A 26,002-nucleotide genomic window follows, 5' to 3' on the forward strand; every position below is an offset into this window, starting at 1 on the left:
CAGGAACTGGGCCTCAAGAGGCCGCCGAAAGGCATGAGCTGTACCTAAAGAGTCCAGTGTGAGACAGAAGCTGTGCCTGAAGAGGGTGACTAGAAGAAGGTTTGGCCTGGACAGCCTGTCAAGGGACAGACGCTGGGTCTGGAGAGGCCACTGTGAGCTGGTCCTAATGAGGTCAGAGTGAGGCAACACCTGGGCTTGTCAAGGCTACCAGGAGGCAAGTAGAAACCGGTTCAAGGAATACCTGTGAGGCAAAAGCTAGGCCTGCAGAGGCCACTGGGAGGAAAGAGCTGGGCCTGTCCAGGTCATCGGAAGGCTCAAGGTGGGCCTGAAGAGCTTGACCTGAGGCAGTTGGATCACGAGGTCAGGAGATCGAGACCATCCTGGTCAACATGGTGAAACCCCGTCTCTACTAAAAATACAAAAAAGAACCCATGTCAGACAAGTAAGAACATTACAGTGTGTGTTGAAGTACCTGTAAAACATTGTTTCTTTGCCTTTGTAAACAATGTGTCTACTAAAAGTCCTTGCTTTCAAAAGAATATGTGGGAATAAATCATTAGAATGTATTCTTCTGTTTTTTACTTTTATCTTCCTGCCACAAGCTTACTTTAGAAATTTTTATTTTTTTAGAAAATTGAACAAGTGCTCCTTGTGGTGGATCATGCCTATAGGATGGGAGGCAGGGGTGGAAAAGTCACTAGAGGCCAGGAGTTTGACACCAGCCTGACCAACAAAGTGAGATCCAATGTGTATGAAAACATTTAAAAATTAACCAGGTGTCATCATGTATAGCTACTGAGGAGGCTGAGGCAGGAGGATCCTTAGCTCAGGAGTGCAAGCCTGCAGTGACCTGTGATTGCACCACTGCACCCCAGCCTAGGTGACAGAGTGAGACCCCATATCCTAAAACAAAATAGATCACGTAGCAAGTTGTATGTGGCTTACTCTGAATATTTTTAAACTGGAAGTTCTCAGAGTAATGCTTCTAAATCTTTTGGGGTCTAGCATCGCGTTACATTTTTTAACTTTATGTAAGATTTCTAAGACTTTTTCTTTGCACAAATAACTACATTAAAGTTAAAAAATAAAACAAACTTTTAAAAATATTTTTATTCATTACATATTAACAATAAATACGTTACATGTTAACATAACTAATACAAAACAAACATTTAAAAATATTTATTACTTGTTACCTATTAATAATAAAACTGGTTGGGTGAGATGGCTCATGCCTATAACCCCAGCATTTTGGGAGGCCGAGGTGGGTGGATCACCTGAGGTCAAGAGTTTGAGACTAGCCCTCCAACATGCTGAAACCCTGTCTCTACTAAGAAATACAAAATTAGCCAGGTGTGGTGGCAGGCACCTGTAATCCCAGCTGCTTGAGAGACTGAGGCAGGAGAACTGCTTACACCCGGGAGGCAGAGTTTGCAGTGAGTCAAGATCATGCCATTGCACTCTAGCCTAGGTAACAAGAGCAAAACTCCATATTAAACAATAATAAAATTATTAAGTAGTAATATAAGTAATCCTTTTGTTTCTTTGAGACAGAGTCTCGCTCTTTCCCCAAGGCTGGAATGAAGCTTGTAATCTCGGTTCACTGCAATCTCTGCCCCACCTCCCGGTTCAAAGGATTCTCCTGTCTCAGCCTCTGAAGTAGCTTGGATTACAGGCACCTGCCACCATGCCTGGCTAATCTTTGTTCTTTTGTCTTGTTTTTTTTTTTTTTTTTTTTTTTTTTTTGACGGAGTTTTGCTCTTGTTACCCAGGCTGGAGTGCAATGGCGCGTTCTCGGCTCACCGCAACCTCCGCCTCCTGGGTTCAGGCAATTCTCCTGCCTCAGCCTCCTGAGCAGCTGGGATTACAGGCACGTGCCACCATGCCCAGGTAATTTTTTGTATTTTTAGTAGAGACGGGGTTTCACCTTGTCGACCACGATGGTCTCGATATCTTGACCTTGTGATCCATCTGCCTCGGCCTCCCAAAGTAAACTTTGTTTTTTAGTAGAGATAAGGTTTTGCCATGTTGGCAAAGCTGGTCTTGAACTCTTGACTTCAGGTAATCTACCCACCTCATTCTCCCAAAGTGTTGGGAATGCAGGCGTAAGTCACTGCACCCGGCCCGATTAACATATTTTTTAAAACACTGATTAGTCAGGCAACAACACTGGGCAGGGGTCTCCTCATTCCCAGTGATAAAAACCCCACGGCATGGCTCCAGGGTTGCAAGGGCTGCAGAGCCAAAAGGCTCTGACTTGAGATTTCATTACTTTATTTGTATTGTGAGGCAAGGTCCTGCTTTGCCACCCAGGCTGGAGTGCAGCTGTGCACTTATAGCTCACTGCAGCCTCAATGTCCTGGGCTCAAGCCATCTTCCTGCCTCAGCTCCCCAGTGCTGGTACTACAGTTGAGTGCCACCATACCTGGCTAATTTCTTATTTTTTTTTGTAGAGTGCGGAGTCCTGCTATGTTGCCCAAGCTGGCCTCAAACTCCTGACCTCAAGAGATCTGCCCACCTCAGCCTCCTGAGTAGCTGAGACTACAAGTACACATCACCATGCCTAGCTACATTTATTTTATTAAATTTTGAAAAATATTTTTGTAGAGAGGAGGTCTTGCTATGTTGCCCAGGCTGGTCTTGAACTTCTGCCCTTAAAAGATACTCCCATCTCTGCTTCCCAAACATCTGGGACTACAGACGTGAGCCACTGCACTGCACCTGAAGAGATTTCTTTAATCTAGCATCCCATATTTGGTAACACTGGGAAAGGCAGTAGAGTTTTAAAAATTACTTAATAATTCAGTAAGAAACAAACTCAACCTCGACCCCTGCCTTCTCTCACACCCCACATCCAGTCTGTCAGGAAATCCTGTTCACTGTCTTTACCATGTACTGAAGATCCCCACCTAGCAACTCCCTGGACTCCTCCCCTACTTCTCTCCTCTGACTATCTCTAACCACCACCATGACCCTGGTCAGGACCACTATCATCTTCCACCTGGATGTTACCACAGTTTGACCCCCATGCTTCCACCCAAATCTTCCCAGTCTTTCTCAACTCAGCAGCCAGAGAATGCTTTTACATCAGGAGACAGATCATGTCGCCTCTCTGCTCAGAACCCTCCCACAGTTCCCATCTCATAGTAAAAGCCAAACCCCAAGCAATAACCTCCCAGGGCTTACACGATCTATACTGATCCCCACCCAGCAACTCCATGGCCTCCTCCCCTAATTCTCTCCCCATCTCCTCCTCCACTGACCTCCTTCCAGAGCCTCAGACACTTTCTTCTGTTGTTTCTGCAAACAATGCTCCTCCTTCAGCACCTCGGCCAGCTCCTTCCCCTCCAAGTCTTTGCTCAATTTTCACTTAGGAGGCCACCCCTGACCTTTCTATTTAACATTGCCATCTGTCCCCACTCCCACTGTGTTCATTTTTTTTTTTTTTTAAACAAGATCTCACTCTATCACCAAGGCTGGAGCGGAGTGCTGCAATCACAGCTCACTGCAACCTCGAATTCCTAGGCTCAACTGATCCTCCCACCTCAAGCCTCCCTAGTAGCTGGAACGATAGGTGCATGCCATCATGCCTGGCTAATTTGTTTTATTTTGAAATGGAGTTTCACTCTTCTTGCCCAAGCTGGAGTGCAATGGTGCAATCCCAGCTCACTGCAACCTCCACCTCCCAGGTTCAAGTGATTCTTCAGCCTCAGCCCCCCAAGCAGCTGGGATCACAGGTGTGTGCCTCTATGCCTGGCTGATTTTTGTATTTTTAGTAGAGATGGGGGTTTGCCATGTTGACCAGGCTGGTCTCAAACTCATGACCTCAGGTGATCCTCGGCCTCCCAAAGTGTTAGGATTACAGGAGTGAGCCACCACACCCAGTCAATTTAATTTTTTTGTAGAGACAGGGTCTCACTATGTTGCCCAGACTGATCTTGGACTCCTGGCCTCAAGTGATCCTCCTGCCGGGATTCCCAAAGTGCTGGGATTACCAACATCACCCACGATGCTTGGCGTCAGGTTTATTTCCTCTTGCTGCTGCCAGAAACTACCCTACATTAGTCCCTTAAAACACCACAAATCTACCAACTTACACTTCTAGGAATCAGAAGCCCAAATTAGGTCTATTAAGGCTAAAGTTAAGGTGTCAGGAGGGCTGCATTCCATCTGGAGGCTCTAAAATGTTCCCTTGGCTTTTCCAGCTTCTAGAAGCCACTCCCATTTCTTGGATCGTGGCCCTTAACTCCATCTTCAAAGCCAGAAGTGAAACATCTGCAAATCTCCCTCTCTAACTCTGCTTCCACCAACACATCTCCTGCTCCAATTCTCACTCTTCTAACCTCTTTCTTTTATAAGGATCTTTGTGACTGCTGGGCATGGTGGATCCCACCCATAACCCCAACACTTTGGGAAGTCAAGGCAGGAGGAACATTTAAGGCCTGGAGTTTGAAACCAGCCTGGACAACATAGTGAGATCCCACCTCTACAAAAGTATAAAAATCAATATTAGCCAGACATGGTGGTGTGCACCTGCAGTCCCAGCTACTTGAGAGGCTGAGGTGAAATAACGCTTTAGCCCAGGAGTTTGAGATCAGCCTGGGCAACATAACTAAATCTCGTCTCTACAGAAATGAGCTCGGCATGGGTGACATGCATGTGTAGTCCCAGCTACTCTGAAGTCTGAGGTGGGAAGATCACTTGAGCTCAGGAGGTCAAAGCTATCATGAGCTATGATCATATTACTGTGCTCCAGCCTGGATGACACAGGGAGAGTCTGTCTCAAAAAAAAAAGAAAATAAATATATATTTGCTCTCTCTCCCTGGTTCCTGGCACAGAGCTTTGAATGCTTATAAAGACCTCAGTGATAGAGGTGATAGGAGCATCTTTACTTTTAATATTTGGTCTTGGTCCCAGCTTTCTAACACACGAGACTCTAAGAACTTTGGGATCTCCAGCATGCTAAGAATGCATTTGGGGATGTGGTTGAGATGACTGGGTGGCTGCAAGCTCCTGGATTTCTTCAGGAGGAGGGCTGATTGCCAGAGAAAGCAACCACATGATTAGAGGCTTAGAACTTTTAGCCTCAACTGCTGAACTCCAGGAGGTGAGAGTGGCTGAAGATTGACTTAATTACCAATGGCCAAAGAGTTTATCAATCAGGCTTGCATAACAGAGCCTCTGTAAACACCCTGAGCAACAGGGTTGCAGAGCTTCTGGTTGCTGAATACAGGAGGTGCTGGGAGGGCGGCATGTTGAACAGAGGGCATGGAAGCTCTGGGCACCTCCCACTTACCTTCCCCTGGGCATCCATCTTTCTTTCATTTCTTTCTCCCTTTCCTTCCTTTCTTTCTCCTCTTTCTTTTTTTTAAAGACAGGGTCTGGCTCTTTTGTCCAGGCTAGAGTGCAGTGGCACAATTTCAGCTCACCACAACCTAAGTTTCCCCAGTCCCCAGCTCAATGCATCCTCACCTCAGCTTTCCTAGTAGCTGGAACAACAGGTGCACACCACCACACCTAGTTATTTATTTATTTTCATTTATTTTTTGAGAAAAAAATCTTGCTCAGCAGCTTAGGCTAAAGTGCAGTAGCGTGATCTCAGCTTACTGCAACCTCTGCATACTGGGTTCAAGTGATTCTCCTGCCTCAGCCTCCTGAGTAGCTGGGATTACAGGTGCATATCAACATGCCCAGCTAATTTTTGTATTTTTTATAGAGAGAGGGTTTCACCATGTTTCCCAGGCTGAACTCAGACTCCTGCGTTTAAGCGATCCTGCCAACAAAACCTCCAGAAGTGCTGGGATCACAGGCATGAGCCACTGCATCCAGCATACACATCTCTTTCACTGGCTGTTTCTGAGACATATCCTTTACAGTGAATTAAAAATAGGATATTAACTCACCAGACGTGGTGGCTCACATCTGTAATCCCAGCACTTTAAGTGACTGAGGTGCGAAGATCACTTGGGCCCAGGAATTTGTGGCCAGCCTGGGCAACAAAAGATCCCATCGCTAAAAAAATAAATAAATAAATTAGCCAGATGTGGTGGTGCAGGCTGCAGTCTCAGCTACTAGGAAGGAAGGAGGACCACTTGGGCCCAGGCAGTTGAGGCTGCAGTGAGCTATGACTGCAACACTGCACACCAGCCTGGGCAACAAAATGAGACCCTGTCTCTCAGAGAAAAAGAAAATAAACTGTTCTTCTGAGTTCTATAAGCTGTTCCAGCAGATGATTAAATCAAAGAAGGGGGTCATGAGAACCCCTGATTTGTAATAGGTTGGTCAGAAGTACAGGTGAAAACCTAATACTTGCCATTGGCATCTGAAGTGAGGGCAGTCTCATGGGACTAAACGCCTAACCTGCAGGTTCTGCGCCAGCTCCAGGTAGTGTCAGAATAACATTGTGGGATACCAAGTTAATATCCAGAACACTAGAGAATTTGGTGTATAAGCTCCACACACACAGTCAGTCAGTCAAAGTGTGTGACGAGAGAAACACGGGCTTTTCTTTCACCTACCTGCCTAACCGCATAGGAGAAGCAATACATGGTGCTCACGAAAAGAGCAAGCATTAAAGTCAAACCAGTCCCTACATCTGACTCAGCTTAATATCCATGTGAGCTTGGGCAAATCACTCATTATCCCTAAGTCTGTATCACCTCATTCAGGAAATGGGGATAACTGGTACCTGCCCGTGGTTTTGTGAGAATTCATGAACGATTATGCTTGATGTTACTGTGACCATCACACCTATTCCAAACTATCTGACAGGGACAGTGATGGATGATAACATCACCAGATTAGAAACTGTAGTGAGGTCTCTCAGGCAAAATTCCATACAAGCAAATTACTGTCTCTCCAAAGCATTCCTGCCACACTTAATTCCCCATTCCCTGAACCAAATGCACCATCTTAATTGTCCAGGTCTTTAAAGTGCTGGTTGCCCTGACCATTCCCCATCCCTCCACATCCCCCTTCGCTCCCTACTCTCACACAGCTCTTCCTCATCTTTCAACAGCCAGTTTCACTGTCACCTTATCTGGAAGCTTCTCCTACTCTCCAGAAGAGCTTCCCATTGCACTTGACGCATGCACTATTGTTTGATCATTTTTGAGTTATTGTCCAAGTCTTTGTGTACCTGAATAACATGATGCCCAGTCTCCTCCTGAACTCTGATGTCTTTCATGGTAGATCCAGCTGGAAGTGACAAAAAGACATTCTTTAAAAATAAATCAGGCAATCCCATAAAAGTTTTTAAAAGATATGTGAAAAGTAAACTAAATTCAAAAGCTTCTAGGAAAAACGTAAGAGGGAAGGTGTTACTGGGAAATATGCTAAAGGGTTAATTTTTATTGTATTTTACTTTTTTGAGAAACAATGTTGCTCTATTCCCTAGGCTGGACCGCAGTGGTACAATCACAGCTCATTGCAGCCTCAACCTCCAGAACTCCAGCAATCTTCCAACCTAATTTTTACTTTATTTAAGAAACACATTCTTACTGTTACCAAAGCTGGAGTGCAGTGGTGTGATCACAGCTTACTGCAGCCTCGACCTCCTAGGCTCAAGTGATCCTCCAGTCTCAGACTCCCCAGTAGCTGGGATTACAGGTGTGGACCGCAATGTCCAGCTCACGTTATCTTTAATTTTTATTAGAGACAATGTGCTGCTATGTCGACGAGGCCGGTGGTGATCCTTTTCCCTCAAGCAGTTCTCCCACCTCAGCCTTCCAAAGTGCTGGGATTACAGGTGTGAGCTGCCACACCTGCTGAGGTTAATTTTTAATGACATAAGGAACTCAAAGCAAATATTAGAAGGAGCCTAAATGGCTATAGAGGCTGACTGGTCAACTGTGATATATCCATATAATAAAACATTAGCCAACCATAAAGAGGATTCAGATACATCAATAGAAATTGACACAGATGTCCACGAAATATGAAAATGAGAATTGATATTCAATCAGCCCATATGCATTTGAAGAATATGGCCAATTATTTCCTGAGATAAGATTATGGGTCTGAAGAGTAAAGGAAATTTTTCACTTCTTCATTTAAAAGTATTTACTATTTTTATACTTTAATAAAAGATTAAATATATAGATCATCTAATTAGTAAAAGATATGTTAACTCTACAAATAAACAGAAAAGACATGGACAGCCCAACCTTGGTGGCTGATGCTTATAGTAGCAGCACTTTGGAAGGGGGCAGTCAGAGAATTGCTTGAGGCCAGGAATTCCAGACCAGACTGGGAAACATAGCAAGACCTCGCCTCTATTAAAAATCAAAAAAATTAGCCAGACATGGTGGCATGTGCCTATAGTCCCAGTTACTGAGGTGGAAGGATCACCTGAGCCCAGGAGGTCAAGGCTGCAGTGAGTCGAGACTGTACCACCATACTCAAGCCTGGGCTACAGAGTGAGACTTGGTCTCCAAAAAAAGGAGGGGGAGCAAAAAAGAAAGCTAGCTGGGCACAGTAGCTCACACCTCTAATCCCAGCATTTTGGGAGGCTGAGTCAGTTGGATCACGAGGTACGGAGTCCGAGACCAGCCTGACAAACATGGAAAAACCCTGTCTCTACTGAAAATACTTAGCCAGGTATGGTGGCACATGCCTGTAATTCCAGCTCTTCTGCAGACTGAGGCAAGAGAATGGCTTGAATCCAAGAAAAAAAGGTTGCAGTCAGCAGAGATTGTGCCGTTGCACTCCAGCCTAGGCAACAAGAGTGAAACTTCATCTGAAAAAGAAAGAAAGAAAGAAAAAGAAAGCTAATAAGCTAATATAAGAAAATATATATTAAAATGTAACAAAAATAAAGTATTAACGAGGTGTTTTATTTACTAAGAATAAGCAAACAATAAATAACTTGTTATTGTACCCTGTGCCAGCAAAGGTGCAGTGAAATGGGCATTTTCTTTTACTATTAGTGATGTTTAAATTGTATACAAGCCTTCCACCAGGGTAAAGCTTGGAAATTTTTAAAATACAATACAGTGACTCACTGTACTGCCTCCTCCAACTCCTGGCCTCAAACGATCCTCCTACCTCAGCCTCCCAAAGTGCTGGAATTATAGGCCGACAGCCACCATGCCTGAAAGCTCGGCAGTTTACATCAAGTATAATAAGAATGCTAACGTCCTGTGACTCACAGTAATCTCATTTCTGGAAATATCATCTTCGGATACAATTCAACCTCAACAAAAGGTCATTGCACAAACAGTGAAAATCTAGGAGTAATATTTTTCTGTTTTAAAAACATATGGAACACTTCACAAATCTGCACGTCATTCTTGCACAGAGGCCATGCCAATCTCTCTATTGTTCCAACTTTAGGATATGTGCTACTGAAGCAAGCACGAGTAATTTAAGACAGAGCGGTTAGGCAAATAAGGAAGAATTATGGGGAATTTAAAAATCTATGGTATTTATAGGCACCTAGTAACAGCTCAGTAAATATTAGCTGCTACTTTTATTATTTTTATGGTCATTCCACTCAATTAAAAATTGTCATTAAAAATTTACCACTGTCTTGGAACATCATGTATTTAACAGCATAGTTGTAAAAACAGATAGAGGCTGTGTGCGGTGGCTCACACGTGTAATCCCAGCACTTTGGGAGGTCAAGGCAGGTGGATCACCTGAGGTCAGGGGTTGAAGACTGGCCTGACCAACATGGAGAAACCCCATCTCTACTACAAAATACAAAATTAGTCAGGTGCGGTGGTGCCTGTAATCCTAGCTACTCAGGAAGCTGAGGCAGGAGAATCACTTGAACCTGGGAGGTGGAGGTTGTGGTGACCTGAGAGTGCACCATTGCTCTCCAGCCCGGGAGAAAAGAGCAAAGCTCCATCTCAAAAAGAAAAAAGTCCCAGCACAGTGACTCACAGCTGTAATTCCAGCACTTCGGGAGGTTGAGGCCAGGTAGATCACCTGAAGGCAGGAGTTCAAGACCATTATGTTCTGGCCAACATAATAAAACCCTGTCTCTACAAAAATACAAAAATTAGCTCAGCATAATAGCAGGTACCTGTAATCTTAGCCTACTCTTAACCCTGGGAGGTGGAGGTTGCAGTGAGCTGAGATTGTGCCACTGCACTCCAGCCTAGGCAACAGAGCAAGACTGTCTCAAAAACCAAACAAAACAAAACAGATACAATTTGTCCCTTGGTATATGGGGAGATTGGTTCCAGCTGCCCAATATCCATGTATACCAAAATCCATGCAAGCATCTGTAGTCCCAGCTACTTGTGAGGCTGAGGAAGGATTGCTTTCGCCCAGGAGGTTGAGGCTGCAGTGAGCCGTAATTGCACCAGTGCACTCCAGTCTCGGCAACAGAGTGAGAAAGAAGGTTGACTTTTACATATAATTTTTCAGTTCACTTGAGATGTTGATCAGAACTGTGGCATATGAAAATTCTTCATAGAATAATTATCTAATCAAATTAATGCTAGAATTGGGACAGAAAATGTTTTGTTGACTCTTGATTCCTTCACTTGCTGTTACATAAACTATTGCCAGTGGGCACTTACCAACCAGAAGTGTTATCTCAGAGCTACTCACAATGAAAGGTGATGTCTAGGGCCCAGGTGTGTTCAGGTCTCCATGCCTTGGCTATGGGTGAGTGGGACTTATATGTCCATCCATTTTCTATATTCCAGCTCTGGAAAACTTGGGTTTATCCATCTTGATAAGATGCACTTTAAATTTAACTTGTCAAGAACCACAAATGGAAGAAAGTTTATGAAACCACAGGATAGTACTTGTTCTCAAGGGACTCTTCAGCTTAGGTGCTTCTGTAAAAAAGCAATGACATTGTCAAAAACTCATCACAGGTCAGGTGAGGTACCTCATATCTATAATCCCAGCCCACTGGGAGACTAATACAGGAGGATCCCGTGAGGCCAAGAGTTTTAAGACCAGCCTCGGCAACACAGTGAAACCTCATCTCTACAAAAAAAAAAAAAAAAATTAAAAAATGAGCCGGGCATGGCAGCACATTCCTATAGTCCTAGCTACGCTGGAGGCTTAAGTGGGAGAAGAGGTGAACTGAGGAAGTGGAAGCTGCTGTGAGCAATGATCTCACCACTACACTCCAGCCTGGGTGACAGAGTGAGACCATGTCTACACACACACACCCCTCAGTCTGTCCAGCCTTTCCAGTAATGAAAAGGGTCTTTCAGTTACAGAAGAGGTGTGCTCTTTTGTAGGACAGGAAGGGATCAGCAAGCGTGTTCACAGCCTTTCCTCATCCTCTGCTTAGTTTCCCAAGAACCTTCAAGGGAGTCCCGAGGGAAAGGACATAAATCTTCTCTTATGGACAGAGGAGAAATATGCCTCCTTTGTCAATTAACAAATGGAACACCTGCCATGAAAACCAGGAAATTCTGCTAAGATGAACCACTCCCTACGACACTGACCTATGCCGCAAAAATGAGAAACTGGAGTTTGTGGACTAATAATATTAAAGGTCACATTCCAGATTGTAAAGATCTAACCAAAGTACAGCCTTTCCACAAGGCACTGCCAAATAACAGCTGGCTGTCTCCATGGGGCACTGCCGTATCTCTGGCTCTCATTTCCCCGAGAGATGCTCTATTCCAGCTTTCTCTTGCATTTTGTATTCTGTAGTTCCTGGGGTAAGACCTCACAACATAGCAAACTGCTGACTCAATGCTGACCTACAGATCTGACTTCAGATTCTAGCAGGACTCTTTCAGTTTAAGAAATTAAAGACGAGAAAAATGGACCCAGCCTGGCACTGCCAGCTTAGCAGTCTGAAGACAGAAGCTGCTCAAAATGACTACAGTGCTTCTGACTTTCTGAGTCTGCCCTTGCTCCTAGGGCTCTTTGGATGACATTTCTTTCTCCTTGTGGAAAAAATGGTTTGCTAGAATATAAAAAATTTAAGGAAGAAAAAAATATTAAAATATAATTAAGTCCTAAAGAGCACTCAAAAGTATACTCCCACTAGTGCTGGATCTATTTATCTCTCTCTCTCTTTTGTTTCTTCTGAGATTGGGTCTCTCTCTGTTACCAAGACTGGAGCACAGTGGTGAGATCACAGCTCACTGCAGCTTTCAACTCCTGGGCTCAAGCGATCCTCCCACTTCAGCCTCCCAAGTAGCTGGGATTACAGGTGCATGCCACCATGCCTAATTTTTTAAATTTTTTGTAGAGAAGGCCACTATGTGGCCTAGGCTGGTCTTGAACTCCTAGATCAAACTAATCCTCCTGCCTTGGCCCCACAAAGTGCTGGAATTATAGGCTTTAGCCACCACACCCAGTCTATTTACTTTTATATATATATATATACACACACAAACACACACATATATATATATACACACACACATATATACATACATATATATATACATACATATATATATACACACATATATATGCATACACACACACACATACACACATATATATACATATACACATATATTAAATCGCCTCCTACCCACCCATCTTCAGGGAGAGCAAACACAGGTCTCAGCAGATCAGGCAACCTACATGAAGAAAGGAGGCTGGAGTAATGCCAGAGCCCAGGAGGAAGTGTAGCAAATGGCAAGGTATTCACTTCAAAGGTTTTTCAACATTGTGATGGTCAAACCAAACACAGAAACAGGAAGCCCAGTTCAGTCACCAGCAGCCAACACGGGATATTTGATCTACATGCTACAGGGCAAACTGTTTAGGATGAATGACCTTGTCTCCACCACCCCGTTCTTCAAGTCCCTCCTGCCCAGTAGTCCCTACACTCTTCTGACATGACCCACATTCACAGGACTCTCCTGACACCTTTGCTTGTTTAGTCTTTCTTCCCCAATGACTATTTTCTTTTTTGGATACAGAGTTCACCTCTGTCACACAGGCTTGAAGTAAAGTGAGGTGATTATGACTCACGGCAGATTCCATCTCCTGGGCTCAAGTGATCTTGCCTCCCAAGTAGTTGGGATTACAAGCATGTACCACCACACCTAGCTAAGTTTGTTATGATGATGATTATTTTCAGATGGAGTCTCACTATATCATCCAGGCTGGAGTGCAGTAGCACGATGTAGGCTTACTGCAACCTCCACCTCCTGGGTTCAAGTAATTCTCCTGCCTCGGCCTCCTAAGTAGCTGCGATTACAGGCATGCACAAGCAAGCCCAGCTAATTTTTGTGTTTTAGTAGAGACGGGGTTTCACCATGTTGGCCAGGATGCTCTCAATCCCTTGACCTTGTGATCTGCCCGCCTCGGCTTCCCAAAGTGCTGGGATTACAGGCATGAGCTGCTGTGCCTGGCCAACCTTTTTTATTTATAAACTACTGAGCCTCATATGTATGCTTATAACAATACAAAATAGACTAATACAGCAATCGTATGCCAACACTTACCAGACTGTGAGGAGCACAATGACAGAAGTACAGAGTGGGCCTGAAATGCTCCCAAGGGGCTTCTTGTCGCATCATAGAGAATGGGGTGAGACACCTCGGCTGAGGCTAAAGATGAGAGTCAAAGAGTGATGATGAGGGTAGGGGAGGGTTTCCTGAAGAAGGACACCAGTAAAGTCCCCCAAAGAAACTGACATTCCCTGTGGCTGGAGGGTAGGGATATGGGGAGGGTGGTGCAGGATAAAACTGGAAAGGTAAACCAAGGCCAGCTCTTACCAGGCCCTGTGGCCAAATTACTTTGATTTTATCTTAAAGGCAATGGGCAGTCACCAGCAGGTTTTAATCAAGAACCATTTTGACCCAAATTTGCCTTGTAGAAAAATTCCTCTGGCTTCAGTGAATAGGCTGAAGTCAGCAAGCCTAGAAGTCAGGAAGACAATTGGAGGCCTTCAAAATAAACCAGTACCAAAGAAAATAGGGCCAGGCATGGTGGCTGCTGCCTATAGTCTCAAAACTTTAGAAGTCTAAGGTGGGTGGATGTCTTGAGCCCAGGAGTTTAAGATCAGACTGAGCAATGTGGTAAAACCACATCTCTACAAAACACAAAATATTAGTTGGGTGTGGTGGCTCCTACCTGTGGTCATACCTCAGCTACCCCAGAGGCTGAGGCAGGAGGCTAGCTTAAGCCCGGGAGGTTGAGACTGCAGTGAGCCAAGATCACATCGCTGTGCTCCAGCCTGGGCAACACAGGGAGACGGTCTCAAAAAGAAAAAGAATCCCATTCTTCACCTATTAGTGCCCCCAGGTTCTCATGAGAACCTTGGTGATGCAGTGAATTCAACTGTCACTGTAATTCAGCAATTCACACATTTAAGTTTGAGTTTGATTTTCAATAATATCAACCCTGTGGAAACAAGAAATAAGGAATTGTGTTTGGGCTATCACGGAAGCTCTCTGGATCTCAGACCATGACTTATGCTAAGACTTGAGCTTTGTGTTTCTCTCTCTGTGAGTGCTCAAGTGCAGCTGTCCCAAGTTTTTTTGGCACCAGGGACCAATATTATGGAAGACAATTTTTCCACAGGCTGGGGGCAGGGGGCAGTTTTGGAATATTTCAAGCACATTACATTTATTGTGTACTTTGTAATTATTACATTGTAGTATATAATAATGATATAACTCACCATAATGTACAATCAGTGGGAGTCCTGAACTTGTTTGTTTTCCTGCAACTAGATGGTCCCATCTGGGGGTGATGAAAGATAGTGACAGATTATCAGGCATCAGATTCTCATAAAGACACAGCAAGGTAGAACCCTTGCATGCACAGTTACACAATAGGGTTCCTGCTCCTATGAGAATCTAATGCTGCCACTGACCTGACAAGAGGTGGAGATCAGGCGGCAAAGAGGGGAGTGGCCATAGATACAGATGAAGCTTTGCTCGCCCACCTGCTGCTCACCTCTTGCTGTGTGGCCAAGTACAGGCCTGTGATTCAGGGATTAGGTGCCCCTGCTCCACTGCATCCAAAAGGACCCTCTCCACAGCAGTCTTCATAGTGGTCAAGTACAGAAGCCACTTAGCTCCTATGGCATGTGTCTCAGCTGGCATTTCATCACAATCAACAGGAAGTGGTAGCTTGAAACATTATGAGGTCACTTCCTAAAAATCACCAGCATCCCATTTCCCATTGACAAGGAGCTCAACGCTGCCCCTTGGATAACCAAACCTATGCCGATCCGATTTGTGTGGGTCTTTCTCCCAGAACCCTTCCTAGCATCAGTTCTCTATTTGTCAGAGTCCAATCAAAAGACAAAAATCACCCAAAGTTTAAACTGGTACAATAATAAAATAAAAAAAATTAATTATATAACAAGGGAACACCATATGAGCGATTGGCTACAAAAGGAAAGAGAACTCTAGAGAACATAGGGCTAGCAGAGGCCAGACATGGTGGCTCACGCTTACAATTCCAGCAATTTGGGAAGCCAAGGCAGGAGGACTGCTTGAGGCCAGCAGTTTGAGACCAGCCTCGGAAACACAGTGAGACCCTGGCTCTACAAAAAAGAAGCCAGGTGTGGTGGCACAGACTTGTAGTCCTAGTCACTTGGGAGGCTGAGGTGAAAAAATTGCTTCAGCCCAGAAGGTTAGGGCTGCGGTGAGCCATGATTTCACCACTGCACTTTAGACTGGGCAAAAGAGAGAAACCCTGCCTCAAAAAAACAAAGTATAGGACCAGCTGTTGCAAGGAGCAGTAACTTCCTACTGTCCCTACACTGAGATAGAGTGACCAAGGAAGGGATTTCCCCACTAAGGCTGAGATCCAGGACCCCTTGGAGAGGTCACAGTCATGGGTAATTCAATGGCAGAATTGCTGCATTACCACATGGTGGAACATGCTAGCAATATGCCCCCTGGAGTTTGCTGAAAATCCACCATCTAGGGTGCTAGCTTAACCTATTAGTAAACAGTTGTCTCACTAGAAAACCACCCAGGCAAATGCAGAGAAACTGCTGGTCACTGTGTGCTGCTAAGCACCATGCAGGGCAAGGCCTGGTGCTGGAAAAGCTCAGTGCCTGTGAAGATTTGCACACAACTAGAAAGAAAAGCCTCTTATAATGCCCCTCTAGCACCATGTACTGACAACATTTAATAATGCAACAGTTCACAGAGGAAGCATTTAAGGAACCCACCTCTACGTTTGCAGAGCAGGCAGTCAACAGTGCATTTGGAACTGAGGAGCAGTCATCGGATGAATAGCTGGTACATGACACATTTCCCTCTACCAAAGAAGGAAGGGAAGAGAGAAAAATGAGAAGAAATACAGGCATGGTGGTTCACACCTGTAATTGCAGCAGTTTGAAAGGCCAAGGCAGGTGAATCACTTAGGTCCAGGAGTTTGAAACCAGCCTGGGTGACATAGAGAAACCTTGTCTCCACTAAAAATAAAAATAATGAGCTGAATATGGTGGCATGTGCTGTAGTCCCAACTTCTCAAGAGACTCCTGGGTTCAAGCAATTCACCTGCCCCAGCCTCCCAAGTGGTGGGGATTATAAGTACGTACCACCATGCTCAGCTAACTTTTGTATTTTTGGTAAAGACAGGATTTCACCATGTTGGTCACATCAGTCTCAAACTCCTGACCTCGTGATCTACCCACCTCAGCCTCCCAAAAGCTTCTGCTCTGTCTTTGCCCCCTTGATCTAAGAAAACTAAGCTAAAATAAATTTTGTAACCAAACCAAAATGAAGCTAAGTGGTGTGGCTACTATACTCAAAAGACTTGAAATTCTCTTCACCAAAAAATAACTATCTGGAAGCCAAGAATGACTATCTGGAAGTCAGCATCCTCAGAGTACATTTCAGAGGCAAACTAGAATATGTCAGTGTAAACTATGAAAGTCCAGAGCCTTTGTTTGAGTAAAACTAGGTGCAGCAAAACCATGGGCTTCATGCATGCCTGGTATTGTAAAAGAGGCCACAGGGAGTAGAATTAAATATGACACCATCGGCCGGGCACAGTGGCTCACACCTGTGATCCCAACACTTTGTGAGGCCGAAATGGGCAGATCGTTTGAGGTCAGGAGTTTGAGAGCAGCCTGGCCAATATAGTAAAACCTCATCTCTACTAAAAGTATAAAAATTAGCCAGGCATAATGGCAGGTGCCTGTGATCCCAGCTACTTGGGAGGCTGAGGCAGGAGAATCACTTGAATCCAGGAGGCAAAGTTTGCAGTGAGCTGAGATCACACCACTACATTCCAACCTGGGCAACAGAACAAAATTCCATCTGCAAAGTTTCTTCTAAACTCAATTTAGGGCACCATGTACCACAAACCAGATAGCAAGAAATTAAATAAATTTTAGCCTTTTTCATGCCATCCAATTACATCTTGGTCAGTTCACAAACATGTTTCGGCAAATGCTGGAGGAGTTTTTCTCTTTAGGAGTCCTCTCTCACTTTACCCTGCTTAACAGAAGACTTCACACACAAAGAGAATGGAGACAGCCCCACTTCAGGACATGCTACACAAAGAGAACCGACTGTCCCAAAAAGAGAGGGCTCCACACCCCTCTGACAACTCCACAATAGACCAGCTACACACAAATGCCTGAAGTAAGGAAGTCCATTAAGAAAATGAACAGTTGGTGAGATCAAGACTTCTGAACCAAAGGGCCTGCAGCTGGTCTGATGATTCATCAAAAAGTCTGAACTTAAATGGAGACATATGGGACTGTGACATGTAATAAAAGAACTGAAGCAGCAAAGTGTCTTGATCTGGGTTTCCTTTCCACTGTATACAGCTTCAATGAATAGAGAAGTGAGCATGCCTGTGGTACTCCTGACACATCTGGGATAGTTCCCATCCACAGTGGTCAACCTTTGGGATTATCCACACATGGCAGGGTCATTGTCCATCTATGCTAACCTAGAGTGTCCAGATAAAAGCTTTTGTTTGGAGACTGGAGAGAAAAATGTCAAACCTGAAAGCCCATGAACTGTCTCAGCCAGGGGGAACACATGAAGAAAACACTACAGAATCTGACATCAGAAGCCTAATTTCAGGTTGACCTCTGAAGCTTTATGATTGTGAGTAATCAGCTTACTTTCTCTAGGCTCTGTTATTCTCACATCAATAAACAGACAAGCAGACTGAATAGTCTCCCAGATCAATTCCAATCTTATCCTCTGGCTTAATGATTAAAGAATGATACTAATTAATCAGGTTGAAACTGTGGCTTAACCCCAACAGGAGCCCGCTGGGATTATGCTAAGCAAAACTAGTCCACATAGACAGAGCCATTCTGACCACATCCCTCCCTGTGCCAGCTATCATACAGATATGCACCACTGGTATAAGAAGTCCTTCCACAGGAGACTGACTGATTCAATAATAGGCTGATTTATTCATTCAAACAGCAAATATTTACTGAGCACCTTCTAGGGATTTAGGGTTACAACAGAACAGAACAGAACAGACAGAATCCCTTCCCTTACTTACCTTTTAGTGAAGGAGGAGGGGGAGTCAGACATCAAATAGGAAATATCATTAAGGATATATTTTATGTAGGGCAGTGCTGGGATTCACTCAGGGTGGCTGGAAAAATATTAAAGGAAATATTCAGGAAGTATAGAATGCAGTATCAAACGTTTGGGAAGCTGAAAAGTTTTAAGGAGCCAGGCTGAAGACAGCCAGTTCTTACATTCGAGCTTTAAGTCATAAGGTGAAGATTAAGATGATAAAAGCTTCCCTGGTTGAGTCTGTTTACCCCACATTCCTTTTTCTCTACTGCGTTTACTCATGTAAACTTCATGCTAGCTGCTCCTCTAAGGGGGAGGTTGAAAAAGAATTACTTCTTAATGGTGTTTATTCTGGACCTCAGAACCACAAGTTTTCATCATTCTTAAAACCACTCTTTCAACCGTGTTAATTATCCACAAGCAGGTTAACTTAAAACCTCTGTTACTACTTCTATACTGAATAAATGCAAGAATGAACAAGGAGTCAATTAGCTACAATCACTCTCTAAAAGTTGATGACACCCTAGCCCAACTCTATGTGCCTATATGTAAGGGCGTATTTTATTCATCTGATACTTATACTAAATGTTTGTTTAGTAAGAGAAACTAAATGTGAATTGTAAGTATAAACAAGTCATGATGAGAGGGAAACAAAAGGCCCAAATTAATCAAATTCATCTCTTCTTAGGGAAGACACTGAATTTGTGTCTGCAGATTATCATCTTACCTTTTAATAACAAATGTAATTTGATTGCCCACTTGAATGATGTTTTCCAGCCCTGGGATTCCCTATCATGAGGGACTTCTGAAAGGAATGTCTTCCAGTAGTTCTTCCACACACACATCATTCGCATGTCCTTCAAATTTTTGGTCTTAAAAACCATCTTCAAAGATCTTCAAAGATTAAACTTTGTTTTTCAATATCCTTAAACAGAGAAGAAAAAAAGAAAATCATTATAGACAATGAGGAACATAACCTAAGCTGGTGTGCAGTGGCATGATCTTGATTCCTTGCAATCGCTGCCTCTCGGGTTCAAGCAATTCTCCTGCCTCAGTCTCCCAAGTAGCTGAGATTACAGGTGCCGACCAGCATGCCTGTCTAATTTTTGTATATTTTTAGTAGAGACAGGGCTTCACTGTGTTGGCCAGGCTGGTCTCACACTCCTGACCTCAGCTGATCCACCCACCTTGGCCTCCCAAAGTGCTAAGATTACAGGCATGAGCCAATGTGCCCAGTCATGAACATTATTTGGAAGAAGCTTTTTGCTACTATCTGCCCGTGACTGTAATAACCGTCCTCCATTGGCTGCCTTACAGTAGTGCATTTCAGGCTACGCTTTCATCTGCGCTGCAGCCATGAGATCAATGTTCTTTAACCCTTCAATATCGTGAGCATGCTATTTAATAAGAATTAACTTCCCACAAAGAATTCAGGGAATGGGAATTAAAAATAGTAAGCAGAGGCTGATTTAGATTAAAAGAGGCATAACAACCAAAGTTAACACATGAAGACTGTTTAAAGCCAGATTTAAAACAAATTTTTTTCAGATAATGAGGAAATGTGATACTATTCAGATAAGAGTAAGGAAAGTCAACTAAGGGCTACATATGAGCTGACACCAAAAAAATCACTCCTAAATCTGTCAGATATGATGAGAGAGTGGCTGTTCGGGAATGCACACTGAACAGATAAAATAATGTGATGACTGCGATTTGCTTTATAATATTCCTGCAAAGGGAGGTAAAAGAATAGCAGAACAAAATGTGGACAATCTTAATGATCACAGAAATTGAGGAATGAGTATTTTAGTGTTTATTGTACTATTTTCTCTACTTTTGAATAAGTATATAAACTATAATTTAAAAATGTAAAAAAAAAAAAATGGTCGGGAGCAGCGACTCACTCCTACAATTCCAGCACTTTGAGAGGCCGAGGCAGGTGGATCAGTTGGGTCAGGAGTTCAGAGACCAACCTGGTGAAACCCTGTCTCTACCAAAAATACACACACAAAATTAGCCAAATGTGGTGACAGGTACCTGTAATCCCAGCTACTCAGGAGGCTGAGGCAAGAAAATCACTTGCACCCAGAAGGAAAAGGCTACAGTTAGCCAAGATCATGCCACTAGACTCCAGCCTGGGCAACAGAGTGAGAATCTGCTTAAAAAAATACCAAAAACAAAAACAATCCCAGCTACTCAGGAGGCTGAGGCAAGAAAATCACTTGCACCCAGAAGGAAAAGGCTACGGTTAGCCAAGATCATGCCACTAGACTCCAGCCTGGGCAACAGAGTGAGAATCTGCTTAAAAAAATACCAAAAACAAAAACAAAAATAAAGTAAAAATTAATTTACTATTCCCTGCTCTGAAACCACATCCAAACAGAATTCTAAAAAGAAAGATTCTAGCAATTCACATGGTGCTATTTATTTATATAGAGATCTCCCTTGCACCTTTGTATGAAAATTTAAATGTTTTGCAACCTGATGGTTGGGAGTGGTTCAAAGCTGGGCATGGTAACACATGCCTGTAGCCCCAGCCTCTTAGGACACTAAGGCAGGAGGATAACATAAGCCCAAAAGTTCTAGTCACACCCAGACAACATAACAAGACCTGGTTTCTTTAAAAAGAAATGGGGAGCTGTGAGGGAGCTCACTGATGAATTATTTTGGTGATATCAACAAGGCTATCGAAACACTACTATAAAATCCAAAATTACATCGACTGCCAGATTTTTCTCCTTACTTCTGGACTCATTTATCCAATTGCCTCCTCTACCTCCACACCTCAACTTGAAAGAAATTAATTTCTTTGATCTTAGATTGGCTTTCCTCTAACATCTAAGATTTGTATTAAATTCTTACTTCATGTTATTAGCACCAAATCTGAAAGGATCTAGTATAGGAACTCTTTGGAATAAGAAACACACAAAATGAAATAGTTATCATATCTGTAAAAAGAAATATGCCCATAAACAAACAATGGTTAAAAAATTACAGGCTTTCAGTCACACTAAAGAATGATGTTAAATAAAATTATTCTGCCAATTCAACAAGAAACTATATAAACCTAATTCTAACAAGCTTTCTATAAAATAAAAAAGAACCAATTGTCAGAGCTGAGTAAAAAGTAGAAGTTGTAGAAAGAGGAGAAGTCAACTACAGTACGTGCCCATCGCATATCATAAAGGCTGCCCCAATCACACCCATCCCCCTTATTCCACCTAGTGTCACCTGAGGTCAGGAGTTCAAGACCAGCCTGGCCAACATAGAAAAATCCCTTCTCTACTAATAATACAAAAACTAGTCTTGTATGGTGGTGGGCGACTGTGAGGCAGAACTGCCTGAACCCAAGAGCCAGTGAGCCAAAATCACACCATAGCACTCCGACCTGGGTGACAAGAGTGAAAACTGTCTCAAGAAAAAGAAAAACAAATTCCTTTGGGAAGGCTTTCTTCATAGATTCAGATAATGAGGAAATGTGATACTATTCAGATAAGAGTAAGGAAACTCAACTAAGGGCTACATATGAGCTGACACCAAAAAATCACTGCTAAATTTGTCAGATATGATGAGAGAGTGGCTGTTCAGGAATGTACACCTCCCTCATCTCTACAAAACTTACGCCAGGTGTGCACCACACCTAGCTAATTTTTACATCTTTTGTAGAGACAGGGTTTCATCATGTTGCCCAGGCTGGTCTCAAACTCCTAAGCCCAAGCCATCCTCCTGCCTCGGCCCTCACAGTGCTGGGATTACAGGGCTCAGGGAGCCTCATGTTTTCTTTAAGCAGTCTCCTACTCTTGCACACTTGGAGAGTTTTCTTTTTGTTCTTTTAGGCAGGGTTTACCTCAGTCTCACAGGGTGGAGTTCTGTGGTGGGATCATAGCTCATTGCAGCCTTGAACCCTGGGGTTCAAGTAGCTGGGAGGCTGAGGTGGGACTACAGATACAGGGTCACACCATGTTGCCCAGGCTGCTCCTGAACTCCTGGACTGAAGGGATTCCCCCTACCTCAGCCACACCTGGACACAGTTTTCTATTTTTGACCTAAATAAACACTGTACCGGGTCAGAGTTTGTCAACTGCCCTTTTCCAGCCAGCAGCACAGGACCTAGCTGAGACATTGCAGTTACCAGGCTTCACTCTGAGGAGAAAACAACACATCTCCAGGCCCTGTACTGTCCCTGTGACTTCCCTGAAAACCCACCCTTCTGACATCACAGACCTCCCCTGATATGGAGCCAATCAGAACTCTGAAAGAAAATGTCAGTTGCATGCCAGTCAGATGTGGGCAGTGTTCATGTTTCAAAAGCTAACACTGGCATGACTGACTTAGGGTTGGACCCAGAAAAATTAAAAAGTGAAAGACAAAAATATGTAAAGTAGGCTGAGTACAATGGCTCACGCCTGTAATCCCAACACTTTCAGAGACCGAGGCAGGTAAATCACAAACTCAGGATTTTGAGACCAGCCTGGCCAATAAGGAGGCTGAGGAAGGAGAATTGCTTGAACCCAGGAGGCAGAGACTGCAGCCAGCCGAGATCATGCCACTGTACTCCAGGCTGGGTGACAAGAGTGAAAACTTGGTCTCAGAATAAAATCCCTTGGGAAGTCCTTCTACATTAAGATCTTCCACATGAGACTGGAATAAAAGTACAAGATCATCCTGGACCTTTGGCTTTTACAGCTTGAGCTGTAACTAAAAAAAAAAAAAAAAAGGGATATCATTTAAATACAATTTGTAGAAAAGAATTATTCAATCTGTATTGCTCTTTACTTTTTTTTTTTTTTTGACAAAGTCTTGCTCTGTTGCCAGGTGGGAGTGCAATGGCACAATCTCAGCTCACTGCAGCCTCCATCTCCCATGTTCAAACAATTCTCCTGCCTCAGCCTCCTGAGTATTTGAAACTACAGGTGCCTGCCACCATGCCCAGCTAATTTTTGTACACTCAGTAGAGGCGGGGTTTCACCACATTGGCTAAAATGATCTTGATCTCCTGTCCTCATGATCCACCCGCGTTGGCCTCCCAAAGTGCTAGAATTACAGGCATGAGCCACCATGCCCTGCATTGCTCTTTAAGTTTTATAATTTGTTCTGTTATTGTAATTGAGTCCAAAAAATAGTATGAAACAAATTAAAAGAACCTCCAAAATGCTAAAATTCTGATTATCAAAGTCTACAGTAAAATATCCCATTACAGCTGGGCACAGTGACTCACACCTGTAATCCAGCACTTTGGGAGGCTGAGGTCAGTGAATCACATGACATCAGTAGTTTGAGACCATCCTTGCCAACATGGGAAAACCCATCTCTACTAAAAATACAGAAACTACCTATGTGTGGAGGCAGGTGCCTGCAATCCCAGCTACTCGGGAAGCTGAGGAAGGAGAATCACTTGAACCCAGGAGGTAGCGGGTGCACTGAGAGAAGATGATGCCATTGCACTCCAGCATGGGGGACAAGATGGAAACTATAGCTCAAAAAAAATTAAATACAATACAGAAAGAAATAATCCTATTATTTAAGCCAGTGTAGATACAGCCAGACTTTCTACAACAGTCTGAACCAAATTATAAGGCCAGAAAAATATACCAGCTAATGTTATTTAATATATACAGTACTAAATGGAACATGTAATATTTTCAAAACATAAACATTAGTGTAACCTTATTGGACTTATAAAAATAATTTTTTTTAACTAATAGAAACAGAAGATTCTCCTGAACTGCAACATCTCAGCTAGCATTTATTTACTCAAGACTGAAATAATACAACATCTATAAAACATCAAGAGCTGGGATGGGCACTGTGGCTGATACTTGTGATCCCAGCACTTTGGGAGGCCGAGGTGGTCAGATCACCTGAGGACTGGAGTTCGAGACCAGCCTAACCAACGTGAAAAATCCCATCTTTACTTAACAGAAAAAAAAAATTAGCTAGACATGGTGGTGTACACCTGTAATCCCAGCTACTTGGGAGACTGAGGCAGGAGAATCGCTTGAACCCAGAAGGAGGAGGTTGTGGTGAGCTGAGATCAAGCCATTGCACTCCAGCCTGGCCAACAAAAGCCAAATTACATCTCAAAAAAAAAATTAAATTCAAGAGCTAGTCATTGAACAGGCTCAAACCTACAACCCCACCAATTTGTAATACCTAGGTGGGTGGATCACCTGAGGTCAGGAGTTCGAGACCAGCCTGGCCAACATGGTGAAATCCCATCTCTACTAAAAATACAAAAATTAGCTTAGCATGGTGGCACCTACCTGTAGTCCCAACTACTACGGACACTGAGGCAGGAGGATCGCTTGAACCTGAGAGGTGGACATTGCAGTGAGCTGAGATCATGCCACTGCCCTCCACCCTGGGTCACAGAGCAGGACTCTCTCAAAGAAACAAAAAATGTCAAGAGCATGGGAAGTAGTAAAATTAAACATAACCAACAATCTCCCATCAGAATAGCTCCATTTTTTGCTATCGTTATGTGTTAAAGTCTATCTGCTAAACATTGACATTTGTACTAAAGTTTCAAGTGCACCATATAACACATTAGTGCTGAGTGAAGTTTAATACCCTTTGCTGTACACTAAACTTGAATATCATACTTACAGACCAAAACAAAAGTATCTTTTCCTAAGATAATTACCACTAATGCTGCTTTAACATTATAAAATGTGAAGATTTTTTATAATGTCACAACAGCTGCAATTATTGTCTTTAAACAAAATAATCTAATAAATCACCATCACAAAAAAACCCCAAAACATGATGACAAATGAGAATGCATGGACACAGAGAGAAGAGTACTAAACACTGGGGTCTATTGGGGGGAAATGGGGAGGGCCAGTGGGAGGGGGAGGTGGGGAGGGATAGCCTGGGGAGAAATGCCAAATGTGGGTGAAGGGGAGAAAGAAAGCAAAACACACTGCCATGTGTGTACCTATGCAACTGTCTTGCATGTTCTGCACATGTACCCCCAAACCTAAAATGCAATAAAAAAAAGGAAAAAAAAATAAAAATAAAAATAAAAAGCACTTACATTCATTAAACTGTTAAGAGTCAATTTATAAAACTTTAATAGCAGATTATTTTTACTTAGAATAGTACTAAATTAACAATACAATATAAACATAGGCAAGGTGTGGTGTCTAATAACCTGTAACCCAGCACTTTGGTAGGCCCAAGGCAAATGGATCACTTGAGGTTACAAGTTCCAGATCAGCCTTGACGACATGGGGAAACCCCAATTCTACTAAAAATACAAAAATCAGGCAGGCGTGGTGGTGGATACCTGTAATCCCGCCTATTCCAGAAGCTGAGGTAGAAGAATCACTTGAACCTGGGAGGCGAAGGTTGCAGTGAGCCGAGATCATGTCGTTGCATTCCAGAATGGGTGACAAGAGCAAAACTCCAGCTCAAAAAACAAAATCCCATTACTTTAAGCCAATGTAGATACAGCCAGACTTTCTACAGCAATCTGAACCACATCATAAAGCCAGAAAAACACATCAGCTAATATTACATAATACGTATAGTACTAGATGGGAAAGGTAATATTTCCAAAACATAAACATCAGTGTAACCTTACTGGACTCGT

General features: G+C 43.3%; 1 protein-coding gene and 1 non-coding gene across 51 annotated transcripts in view; both read right to left on the reverse strand.

The window, feature by feature from the left end:
• Positions 1-26,002, reverse strand: part of LOC118144223 (uncharacterized) — a 125,196-nt gene that overhangs the window by 23,615 nt on the left and 75,579 nt on the right. For 36 of the 50 annotated variants that reach the window (XR_013522586.1, XR_013522584.1, XR_013522582.1 and 33 more), the window contains 11 exons: positions 25,697-25,819; positions 19,136-19,333; positions 18,389-18,484; positions 16,080-16,168; positions 14,571-14,632; positions 14,021-14,290; positions 13,390-13,494; positions 10,562-10,794; positions 8,616-8,738; positions 7,140-7,198; positions 242-409 (listed from right to left, as the gene is read on the reverse strand). The gene's annotated coding sequence lies outside the window, so the exon portion shown is untranslated. Of the gene's footprint in view, positions 1-241; positions 410-5,904; positions 6,014-7,139; positions 7,199-8,615; positions 8,739-10,561; positions 10,795-12,467; positions 12,517-13,389; positions 13,495-14,020; positions 14,291-14,570; positions 14,633-16,079; positions 16,169-18,388; positions 18,485-19,135; positions 19,334-25,696; positions 25,842-26,002 lie in introns of all 50 variants that reach the window. The other 14 variants (XM_078338574.1, XM_078338540.1, XM_078338563.1 and 11 more) reach the window with 14 other exon arrangements.
• On the reverse strand, positions 9,255-9,358 carry LOC144577895 (U6 spliceosomal RNA). Its single transcript, XR_013522753.1, has one exon. It is a non-coding gene; the product is annotated as a U6 spliceosomal RNA (small nuclear RNA).

Source organism: Callithrix jacchus, chromosome 9 (assembly GCF_049354715.1).
Source record: "Callithrix jacchus isolate 240 chromosome 9, calJac240_pri, whole genome shotgun sequence".
NCBI lineage: Eukaryota > Metazoa > Chordata > Mammalia > Primates > Cebidae > Callithrix > Callithrix jacchus.